Here is an 11,909-nt window from a genome sequence, read left to right on the forward strand (position 1 = left end):
TTCACAGAACTGCACGCTAAAAAGAATAAATATCATATGTAAATTATACCTCGATAAACTGCCTTGAAATGAATGCCTGAACATTGATAAATAAAATTGTATAGAAAAACTCAATGTGTAAGTGAAATATTTGAAAATTCAAACTCACCAACTCATCACTCAGATACATACTGTGAATACTTTCATCTACTATGCATCATTTATATAGGCAAATACCTCTGTATAATATTTTCCAAGACTACAACTATAGGATGCATACTATTTTCTAACTTTAAAGAAATTCATCAATATGCTAAAAATATTTACCCTATCAACAAATTAATCTACTACATCCTTTTATTGGCTACATAGTATTCTACAGCTTATGTAGCAATTTTTACTTATTTCTTAATGATGAATGTTTTTCACTCTCCAAAAAAGTCAATGAAAAATTGAGAACCATAAAATTTCTCTTCTTTCAAGTCTCCTGTTAATCTGTAACACAAAGTAATCAATTGTCTTAGCAGACTTACATGACTCATAGTTCTTATACAATAGATATTATTAATGATTGAAAGCATATACAATAAAATCACATCCAAATGTAGCTTTCCTTTAGGAGGGCCTCAAAACCATTAAACACACACCTTCCAAAGAAGTCCTATTTCTTGCACTGGAAAGCAATTTGGGGAATAACAGATGAACACTAAAAATGTGTGTCAATATTTGCCCAAATCAGGCCCAGATGTACCATTCCTTTTTTGAGCAGCCTGAAATGATAAAGCACAGCTTGTAATTATGCCCTGGATAGCATTTTGGCTTCACAGTAACAGCTGAACAGCAATGTGAGCGATGCATGCCAGCTTAGAGGAAGAAGTTTAGTTTGAGAACTCTTAGATTTTATATTTGACCACTCATTCATGTAAGGATAAAGAAATTGCATTATAGACTATATTTCTTCAGCAAACCATATATGAATTATATACATAAATTCTGAGTTTATTTGCAGTAGACAATTTGGACAAACCAGGTATATCCAGTTAAAGCCTACTTTTAAATTAGAATTTAAATTTATTGATTATTGGGATGCCTGAGTGGCTCAGTGGTTGAGTGTCGCCTTCAGCTCAGGGCATGATCCTGGGTCCTGGAATTAAGTCTCGCATCAGGCTCCCTGCAGGGAGCCGGCTTCTCCCTCTGCCTCTGTCTCTGCCTCTCTGTGTGTGTGTGTCTCTAATGAATGAATAAATAAAAATCTTTTTAAAAATTTATTATCTTTATGCTAGTAAATATTATTTCCATTTTTTAACTATTCACATTTTTACATGGTAGTTAGATTGATATCACAATTCCTAAGATATTCCAGGGAGAGGTGGTGAATTACCGGGTCAATATTAATTATTTTCTTTCCATTTTTGTAAGAGAAATTTTTAAAAGGTTATTGGTCCCAAAGATATATATTTTAAATTTGATGTTTCCTGAACACCTTCCTTCCAAAAAGTATCTAAGAGTATCCACATTCTTCATGTCCTCATGAACAATGGATAACCATTTCTCATCAAATAAAGGTGATCTTCTTTACCTGCCTGCCCTAGAAAATTAATTTTTTATGAAACATGATAAAATCATCCAGAACTTTCATAATTGTTCATACAAAATATCTGGCATTCAAAACATTATCAAGTTTGCTAGGAATCAGGACCAGATAAACAAAAGCAATTCGGGTGATCTAGACACCAGAGTTAAAAATAATATTGAGGGGATCCCTGGGTGGCGCAGCAGTTTGGCGCCTGCCTTTGGCCCAGGGCGCGATCCTGGAGACCCGGGATCGAGTCCCACGTCGGGCTCCCGGTGCATGGAGCCTGCTTCTCCCTCTGCCTGTGTCTCTGCCTCTCTCTCCCTCTCTGTGTGACTATCATAAATAAATAAAAATAAAAAAAAATTTTAAAAATAAAATTGATTAAAGCATTCAAGAAGAAAGACAAGAAGATGGAAAGTTTCACCAGAGAATTTGAACTCCTAAAGAAACCTTAGAACCAAAAAAAAACAATAACTAAAACTAACAGATGATAGCTAGATTTACTGTGGTAATCATTTTGCAATATATACAAATATTGAATCATCATGTTGTACGCCTAAAGTTAATATTCTTTTTTTTATAAATTTATTTTTTATTGGTGTTCAATTTGCCAACATATAGAATAACACCCAGTGCTCATGAGTGCCTGTCACCCAGTCACCCCCACCCCCCGCCCACCTCCCCTTCCACGACCCCTAGTTCGTTTCCCACAGTTAGGATTATACATCAATTTCTTTAAAAGGTGGTTCTTCACCACCCAAAGCAACCTGGATTCCATGGACCATCTAAGTCTCCATGCATGGGCTTCAGAGAGTCAGAGAATCTTCTGAAATTATCTATACAATTGTTTGAGTATGTTTATTTGGGGAAGAAGAGGGCCTATTAACTTTCATCAGCTGCTAGAGAGGGAGATCTGACTCCAAACCCCCCAAAAGCTTCAGAATCACTGAAAGTCCTTACTTTCTTAGCATGCCCTCTACAGCACTCATGAGCTAGCCTGTTCCTACCTCTGGACATCTTCCAAAAATAAATATAAAAAACAAAAGCTACCTACTTTATTGCCTACCTGTATTAGTGGGGATAGGCTAACTGCTGTAAATCAACCCCCACATCTCAGAAGCTTAACACAATACGATTTTATTTCTGGCTCATTGTCCAGTAGAGAACAACTGGTTAAAGGGCAGCTTCCCTGTGATGAGTCAGAGACCCAGCCTCTGTCATCTTTGTAGCTCCAGCCTCCTCGGTGCTCTTTTCATTCTGTTGAGAAACACAAAAATAACAGAGGATCAAGCATTGGGGTTTCCCTGAACCAGGCTTGTGAATGGTGTTCAGGGCTTCCCTTCACATTTCACAAGCCTGAACCCATGTGCCACATCTAACTATAAGGGAACCTGGGATATGTGGCCTAGCCCCAAAGGAAGAAGTGAGTTTGGGGAGCAGATAGCAATCTCTGCCACACTTACCTCCCCTCAAAAAAATCAATGCACTTAATAGTACATTAAATACAGTTTACACACCTGTCTCTGTGACTCACATTTCTAGGAAGTTAACAGTTCAGTAACTCAAGCTTCTCCAAGGTAGACAATCTGCCTTAAATGCAGTATGTATGTAGTCACTGTTTCCAGAACAAATGGGCAAAACAAATCGCATTTTTGGTAGAGAGAGACTTTTGAAAACCAAGATTTGAGATTTCGGCTAACTTACAGCTTTTTCTCAACCTAAAGGACTACCAGAACAACAGTAGAGTTCTAGAAAATGAAAACAGGAGGAGCCCCTACTCCTTAATAACAGAATTTTCCCTGAGATACCCCCCAAGGAAGCAGCTCTGTAGCCTCCTATTCAAGTTATATAAAGGACCTAGGTGATGTCATTGCATTCAGGGAATTGAAAAAAAGGTAATAACATGACGTGTGAATAAATCATGCTGGTGAGAGACCCACTAGTCACAGCTAGTTAAGTGTTTTCATCCTGGGTCCCTGTAGACCCCACCTAACTAATCCAGGTAGAGCAGACAACAGTGATGTCAGGAGCTTTTTCTTCTCCCTCAACTATGCCTTGTTATTACATTGCTTTTCTTCAAAAGTAAGATGTTACCTAAGTTACAGGTAATTTGGGATTTCCATTATTTCTCCTAAAAGTAGTGTTCCTATTCTGAAAAAGTTAACACATCCCAATTGCAGAAATGGAAAAAAAACAGATTTAGGGAAATTAATCTACTGCTTTATTTCACAAAAATAGCAGAGTCTGAATTGATTGGGCTATGATTACTTTTGAGTTTTTCTGTAAAATTTTCAAATCCCCAAAAGAGTAGTAAAGTGGACTCCTCGGTTCCACTTTACAACAGTGAAGAATACATTTTTCTGGACCTCAGTCCATCTCTCACAGAATAAATCATGGCTGCTCTGATTTTAATTGGTTTGTGGAATAATAAGGCTTGTTTATTATTTTCATTATCAAGAATACATTAGAAGTAGGTGATGTGATACCTAAAGATGAACTCGATGAGGAAACATTTTCAAGATTTTATAAAGGATTTACTCCTTTTGATACTGCAGTGCTTTCTCCAATTCCCTGCCAGTGACGCTCTCATTCATCTAAAGAGATCATGTTTCTTTAGAGTGAGCAATTAAAACCAAGGTTTTTGCTGCTTATACATTATGCCCTGATAACATTTGCATTTTTGTCATTTCTTGGTACCTTGGAATCAACAACTCATGCCAGCTAAACTGTTAGAGCTCCCAATGTGTCCAGGTACACATGGAACAAGAAACTCCAGTCCAGGTAAGATTGATACAGTATTCCTTAAATTCATTGTCCAATGCAGTTCAAGCCAATCCTCCTTCAAGATCTCCATTTTAACCCACATGTGGTTTCCACTTTATGATGGTTTTTATTTTCTTTGTGTATTTCAAGCTTCACTTTTCTCTCCTATACATGATATTTATTTTATTGACCATTGCTGTTTAGTGTAGTTACATGTGTAACTAAAAACAAAAATGAGGCATGCCTGCGTGGCTCAGTTGGTTATGCATCTGCCTTCTGTTCAGGTCATGATCCCAGGGTCTTGGGATCCAGCCCTGCATCAGGCTCCCTGCTCAGTGGGAAGTCTGCTTCTTCTTCTCCCTCTGCCCTGTCCCCTGCTGTCGCTCTCTCTCTCTCTCACGCTGTTTCTCTCTCAGATAAATACATAAAATCTTTTTTTACACTTGATCTTAGCCAAAAGGACGAGAAGCGAGATAAAAAAAAAATTTTTTTTTTTAAGGTGAGAAAGAGAAAAGACTGGGTTTGACCGAAGGCACAGAATTCATCCAAAATGAATCGAATTACAGGTTCCCAATATCTAAAAGTACAGCGTTCCTTTAACGCACAGGAGTATCCCCCACTTTCTGAACATTGGAATAACTTCGTTTTTATGAAAGATTTACATTAGTATGGTAATGGATTTTTTCATACAAGGGAAAATGCTTTTTGGATTTCTTCTAGTTACCAAAGCCAGTACTAAAGTAAGTCTTTTATAAAAAGCAAAGTGGGGAAAAAAAAAAAAAAAAAAAAGCAAAGTGGAGTAGAGCTTTACGAAACAAGGGATACCTGTATTCAAAACACCGAAGGGCAACCTGACAGGAAGCACTACTGTACAGGACGCTCTGGACATTAGTGTAGAAGATCTATGTATGTAGTGGAAAAAACTTCTGTGCCAGGCAAGCGTGTCAGTGGCTCTCAGTCCACCAGAGCTCTGTTTTTTTGGAGACGTTTTGGCTCCAGTATGACGTGTCTATGGAATATTTTCCCCTCTGGGATTCTCGGAAATTCAGTCCAAGCACTCTGTGTGGTAACCCACTTCTCTGCCAGACTGCCAGAACTGTAGTCATCGTTGCCCTAGCGCACTGCAGGAAGCACAGTCCAGACGCTGCCAGTGGCCCCAAGCACTTGTGCCCCTGGGAGGGGTAACCCGTGGCCTTTGCTCTTTTCCGAAACTCTGTAGAGTTCAGGAGCTCCAAGTAGTGGGACCGGGCTGTGGATGGTGTCCTCCTGGGCATTCTGGGAAGTGTAGTCCCGGGACGCCGTGTAGTCTCAGGCACTTCCGTTCTGGGGAATTCTGGGAAGCATTGATCTAGAGCCGCCGGAGGCGGGGGAGGAGGCCACTTCCGGCCCCCGGTGGGCGAGGTTGTGGCCAATTTTCTCCTCCCGCTGGTTGTCAGTTGGGCATCCCGCAACATATGGAACTTTTTTTTTTTTTTTTTTTTTTTTTTTTTTTATGATAGTCACAGAGAGAGAAAGAGAGAGAGGCAGAGACACAGGCAGAGGGAGAAGCAGGCTCCATGCACCGGAAGCCCGATGTGGGATTCGATCCCGGGTCTCCAGGATCGCGCCCTGGGCCAAAGGCAGGCGCCAAACTGCTGCGCCACCCAGGGATCCCCATATGGAACTTTCGAGACCTGCCCTTGAGGCGGCAACAACTCAGTAATCGGTTTGAAGGGTGGGGGGTTGGAGTTGATGCTTGAGGAGCTGGGAGGACAGTTGTAGTTCACTTAAGCGGAGTCTTCTGGCGTCTGGGAAAGTTCTTGCCTCCTGGGGTGGGTGCAGCTTGGGTTGCAGTATCTCCGCGCGCCACTCCCTGCCGCATCACCCACCACCAGCCTTATAACAGGATAGCTTTGGGAGGAGTTGCTTAATCTCGCTGTGCCTTCGTTTGCTCATCTGTAAAATGAGGATAGTGCCTTGCTAATAGTGATGGAATGGCCACTGTGGTTTGTTCCGGCAAAGGTGATATTTCACAGCCTCCTTTCCTTCCCCAGCCCTGCTTTCTCAAGGACTGTGTGGAAGTGGAGGCGGTGACCCCGTGGCTCCTGGCAGCAGGGCCCCAAGTGAGTAGGGCTTAGCATTCTTCTTCTACAAAGATATTCACATAAGTTGGAGAACGAGTGGAATGTGTGCTTGGTCATGATCAATGCCAGTAAGTAATTAAGCCTTAGTTCTCAAGTTCCAGTCTAAGGGCTTTCTTTATACTGTGAAAAATAATAAAAGGAAACCTCATTTAAAATGGAGTGGGGAAACCAAAAAGGGGCACTCTCACCCCCTATAACAATTGAAGTCAATCACAGGAACAATTGTCAATTATCGACCCCTACAGAAGAATCCTCAACAGGTAAGAATCAATTAAGGGCCCCAATAGGAAAAGAGGTACATTGCATCTCCTACGAGAAATTGCCCCAGCACCTTACCCAATGAGAAACCTCATCACTCTGAACTGTTGCTTTTCTCCAATGGGCTTTCATTCAAAACCATCCCTTCCCAATTTCCTCCTCCGTAAAATATTATGCCCTCCTTTGTTTATTGGGCTTACCTATGGTTTTACCATAGCTTCCATGTCCTAGATTGCACTTCTCTGCTATTTCCAAATAAACCCATTTTTTCCCAGTAAAAATAACTTATTTTTAAGGTCAACAATTGAAATTACATTTAGTGTGGCGCTATGAAATGTATATTTGCTATTTAGGAATTAATGCTTAAGCTTTTAATTTATTTATTTAAAAAAACAAACCTATAACATGAGATCATAAGTAATAGCATTTGTTAGGAAACTATATTTACAAAATTTAATAAGAAAAGTAACGTTTTACATTTTTGCAAATCTCTTTAATTTCTGCCTTTAAGAAAAACAGAGAGGGAGGAGGGGCAGAGGGAGACATTTCAAGGAGACTCTTCACTGAGCATGGGGCTCAACTAGGGGTTCAGTCCCATGACCCTGAGATCATGACCTGAACCAAAATCAAGAGCTGGCTGCTTAACCAACTGAGCCACCCAGGCACCCAGGAAAATAGTTACTTTAATAGACTATAGTATCTTCTTTGATACTGCATCAAAGTTCCGCAAGTGATAGTTTCTTTTCTTTTTTTTTTTTTTTCAGGTAGCCTCCATGCCCAGTGTGGAGCCTGACAAATGATAGTCTCTCAAAGGTTATTGGATTGTAGATCTGAAACCATATCAGTGTACTTTTTGTATTCTGTTACATTAAAATCCTTTGGTCTGTCTTGTGCTTTGAGTGTTTTATACATTTGTGATTCTGTGACATTATGCATTGCTTATTTAGGAAATATTAAATGGCTGCATTTTGCAGATCTTTCAAATATTGACACATTTGGCTTTACAATATTTTTAAAAATTATAGTCATCAATATCATCACTCATATCATCAGAAAAATTTTGTTTCTAATGACCTCAAGTCTTTAAATATCTGGAACCTGTCAATCTATCAATAACGCAAATTTTTCAAAGTTCTGTTATTTGCTTTACAACATAAATTTTGTCATTGGCAGCAAAAGCTATCAGCAGTTTTCCTTGAAGTGACAAGCTCCTTTTGCTCATTTCCAAAAGTTCTGCCAAATATCTAGGTCTGAGCAACTGTAGTTTGTCAGTTTTTTCAAGAGAGGGCTGTCCTATGAGAAGACATGTCTAATTTACCTTATAGCTCAAAGAATGGCACAACTGCTTTTCCTAGGAGCATCATCTGATAAGTAAACATAAATTTTACCACAGAATATATCAAGGACATATACTCAAGGTTTGAGATGCAATAAAATTAATAAATTTGCTGTTTCATCAAGTAATTCATTTTTTAAAAAGATTTTATTTATTCATTCATGAGAGACACAGAGAAGAGAGAGAGAGAGGGAGAGACACAGGCAGAGGGAGAAGCAGGCTCCATGCAGGGAGCCTGATGAGGGACCCGATCCTGGCACTCCAGGATCGCGCCCTGGGCCAAAGGCAGGCGCCAAACTGCTGTGCCACCCAGGGATCCCCTGCAGTTTCTTTTAAAGCTGATCTAGTAGGTCTAAAATAAAGTTGGCCTTTCTACTCTGAGTATTTGCCCCCAAGAGCACTTACAAATCATGAAGCTCCTCTTCTCAAGGAGAGCTCTAATAGTGTCTTATAATGGAAATAAGCTGGAAATCTAGAGGCCTGGATGCCAGTATCAACTCCCTTCATGGTTTTCTGGGAGCCGAAGGGCAGTTCCCTTACTCCTAGTGAGACCAGAAAGGATTCGGATCATGGATCACGAATTACCTTGGTTCTCACCTGGTGGAGTGGTTCCCAGCCATGACTGCATCCTGAAATCACCTAGGGAGTTTACCAAAGTTACAGATGTCTTAACAGATTCTAATGTGGTTTTAGAAGAGGTCTCAGCAATTTCTGAGCTCCCCTGCCATTTTAACATGCTGCCAGGATTGAAAGATACTATCTTGGAGGTAAAGCTGTAAGTGAAAATCCTGGCTTTTCTGTTCGCTACTGGCTTATCAGGAACAAGTTATTTAACTTTCTCTGTGCCTCAGTTTTGTTATCTGTAAAATGAGGATAATTATTGTCCTTATCTCTGTCTTATTGCTATGAAGATCAAGTGAGATATTATATATAGAGCACGTAACTTAGTGCCATGATACGTATAAGTGCTCCATGAATATCACCTGCTGTAATTATTATTGGCAGAATTTTACTAATGCCTACATTTCATTATGGGATGGAGACTGTCAGGTCTCAGTAAGGCATGAGGAGGATTTCTTATTTTACTATGAATAACCAATTTTCCACTCACATTTGAGCAGAGATCGAAGGAAAGTGAAGAGTCCCCCATACACTATTTTCGAGGAGTTCCAGCCATGATATAAGTACATTTCAAGGGCTGGCTCTAAATTTGTGTTGTACCCGGTTCTTTTCATTCTCCCAGGCTCTTTCTCTGTTGTAAAAGATAAATTTCTAGGTTTTCACTTTTTTCCCTTTAGAATATATCCAGTCCTGAATTACTGTTATATTGTGAAATAAGGTGTATTATTACTTCTGCTTTCTTTCCCCTTCATTTTAATGAAAACATTCCAAACGAGCTAAAGGACCACTCTCTGCTTACAGACTGCATTTCATGAGTGGGTGACAATGTATTTTCTTCCAAACTTGCGAGTTACTCCAACTATTCCAGGGCCTCACAGTCCCCTAGACATTGGCATAACTTTCCAATACGATATTCAAGATACAAAAGGCTTTAAACTCAGTATGAAAACATTCCCCTGGTAATCTAACTGTAAACATTTTATTAAATATTTTGAGCAGGGCCCTGGAGTCCACATGTGCAGGGTGTGCAGTGTGACTCTGGTTCCAAAACATTCAGGTAGGCAGAATTACATAGAGGCTGTTTATCAGGCACCTGCCACAACAACAGGAGAAACGACTTTTAATTAACTACTTTTACAGGGAGGGAAGTAGTTCTCTAAACATTTCCCACAAAGTCATTTAACACTGAATTGAAAAGTTTATTGGGAAAAAACTCAAACAAAAATCTCAAACATTTAGATATCAATATAAATTTAGAAACTTTGAAATAATAGGGAAGATAAACATTTTGGAAGATAAAATTCCAAAATTATTTTGGAGGCTGTCAAGAGTTCATAATAGTTGTTAACTGACTTACAAGTGGTTATAAATCTGGAAAATATGATTCAGTATACATGTTGTAGACTAAGATATAAGCTCTATGAGAGCAGAGACCTTGTTCACTGCTGGAGCTACAATTTTTTTCCCAAAAAGCTTATATTTTATTTTTTAGATATTTATTTTATTGCTTTATTTCCAGTACAATTAATGTACAGTGTTATATGAGTTTCAGGTGTACAATATATGATTCAACAATTCTGTATATTACTAAGTGCTCATCATGGTAAGTGTCCTCTTAATCCCCATTACTTATTTCAGCCACACTCTGCCCCACCTCCCCTCTGGTCACCATGAATTAGTTCTCTGTAGTTAAGACTCTGCTTTTTTATTTGTCTTTTTTCTTTGTTTGTTTTGTTTCTTAAATTCCACATGTAAGTGAAGTCATAAGGCATTTGTCTTTCTCTGAATGACTTATTTCACATAGCATCATACTCAAGCTTCCTTCATGTTGTTGCAAATGGCAGGATTTTATTCTTTTTGGTGGCTGAGTAATATTCCACTATATATTTTTATATATAATATATATAATTTTTTGTATTTCTGTGGTGTCAGTTATCTCTACTTTTTAATTTCTTTTTTAAAAAATATTTTATTTATTTATTCATGAGAAACAGAGAGAGAGAGAGAGAGAGGCAGAGACACAGGCAGAGGGAGAAGCAGGCTCCATGCAGGGAGCCTGACGTGGAACTCAATCCCGGGTCCCCAGGGTCACGCCCTGGGCCAAAGGCAGACACTAAACCACTGAGCCACCCAGGATGCCCCTCTCCTTTTTAATTTCTGACTTTGAGTCTTCTCTGTCTCTCTGATGAGTCTGATAATCCCTTAGGATTATCAATTTTTGTTGGTCTTTTCAAAGAACAAGCCCTGGTTTCATTGAATAGAGTTTTCTTTGCTGCAGGTTTATTTTTCTTTTAGTGCTTTGACTATATCATGCCACTCTCTTCTGGCATGCAAAGTTTCTGCTGAAAAATCAGCTATTAGCCTTATGAGGTTTCCTTAGTATGTTACTGTTTTCTTTTTCTCTTGTTGCTTTTAGAATCATCTATCATTACTTACTGCCATTTTAATTACTATATATCTTGGTGTGGATTTCCTTGGATTAATGTGGGGGGAGAGCTCTCTGCCTATTGTATTTGGATTTCTGTTTCTTTCTTCATATTAAGGAACTTTTCAGCTATTATTTCTTCAGATAAATTTTCTGCCCCCTTTTCTCTCTTTCTTCCTTCTGTGATCCCTGTAATACAAGTGTTATTATGCTTGGTGATGTTGCTGAGTTCCTTTAGTCTATTTTAACTTTGTTACTCCTTTTTTCTCTCTCATTTTCAGCTTGATTGCTTTCCATTATTCTATCCTCCAGCTCACTGATCCATTCTTCTACTTCCACTCATCTACTATTTATTCCTTCTAGAGCATTTTCAATTTCAGTTATTGAGTTCTTCATCTCTTATTGGACATTTTTTATGTTTTCTCTTTGTTGGGGGTCTCACTGAGTTCCTTCACTCTTTACTCAAGTCCAGTATCTTTATAACAATTACTTTAAATTGTCTACCAGACATATTATCTCCATTTCATTTAGTTCTCTTGCTGTGATTTTGTCCTATTCTTTCATTTGGGACATATTCCTCTGTCTCCTCATTTTGTCTAACTCTCTGTATCTGTTTCTATGTGTTAGGAAAGCCAGCAATGTCTCTTGTTCTTGAGAGTAGTGGGCATATGAAGAAGACGTCTTGTAGTGCCCTGCAGTGCAATGTTCCCTGTTCACCAGAACCTGGCATTTCAAGGGTGTCTCCTTTATGTGTTGTGTGCACCTGACTGTGGTGGCTAAGCTGCATTTGCTTTAGTCCAATCATTTGCAGTGCCTCTCTTTGTCTGC

The 11,909-nt window shown here is 39.1% G+C and overlaps 1 long non-coding RNA gene across 1 annotated transcript; it reads left to right on the forward strand.

The window, feature by feature from the left end:
* Positions 1–5,625: 5,625 nt before the first annotated feature.
* On the forward strand, positions 5,626–7,592 carry LOC144284488 (uncharacterized). The gene is made up of 3 exons (XR_013352896.1): positions 5,626–6,023; positions 6,352–6,420; positions 7,464–7,592. It is a non-coding gene; the product is annotated as an uncharacterized LOC144284488 (long non-coding RNA).
* The last annotated feature ends 4,317 nt before the right edge of the window (positions 7,593–11,909 follow it).

This window comes from Canis aureus, chromosome 1, assembly GCF_053574225.1.
Source record: "Canis aureus isolate CA01 chromosome 1, VMU_Caureus_v.1.0, whole genome shotgun sequence".
Classification (NCBI taxonomy): domain Eukaryota; kingdom Metazoa; phylum Chordata; class Mammalia; order Carnivora; family Canidae; genus Canis; species Canis aureus.